Raw genomic sequence first — 394 nt, 5'->3', positions numbered from 1 at the left:
GAAAGCGACTAATTTTCCTCTCCACGGTGGCATGGCCGCAATACAAGTTAGATAATCAGTCTCAATGGCCACCAGAAGGAACCCTTGACTATAATGTTTTACTTGATTTGTCTAATTTCTGCCAAAGGCTAGGAAAGTGGTCAGAAATCAATTATGTCCAAGGCTTTTAGGACTTGCGTTCTCGCCTGGACCTGTGCGCCCAATGTTCAATGGCCCAGGTCTTGCTAGCAAAAACCCGGCCCTCGGCCCCCACTTCAGCAACTGAGGAGGACTCCACCTCCATTTCAGATGGGGCCCATGGCAGGCGACCTCCCTCCTGACCTTCCAACTCCTCCCCTCCCTATGGACCTCCCACCGCCCCTCCCGACGCCCCTCCCTCAGCCACTCCCCTTAC

Source organism: Colobus angolensis, unplaced genomic scaffold (genome assembly GCF_000951035.1).
Source record: "Colobus angolensis palliatus isolate OR3802 unplaced genomic scaffold, Cang.pa_1.0 Scaffold164, whole genome shotgun sequence".
NCBI lineage: Eukaryota > Metazoa > Chordata > Mammalia > Primates > Cercopithecidae > Colobus > Colobus angolensis.
The sequence above is the reverse complement of the archived record's forward strand: the minus strand, read 5'-3'. Positions refer to the sequence as shown.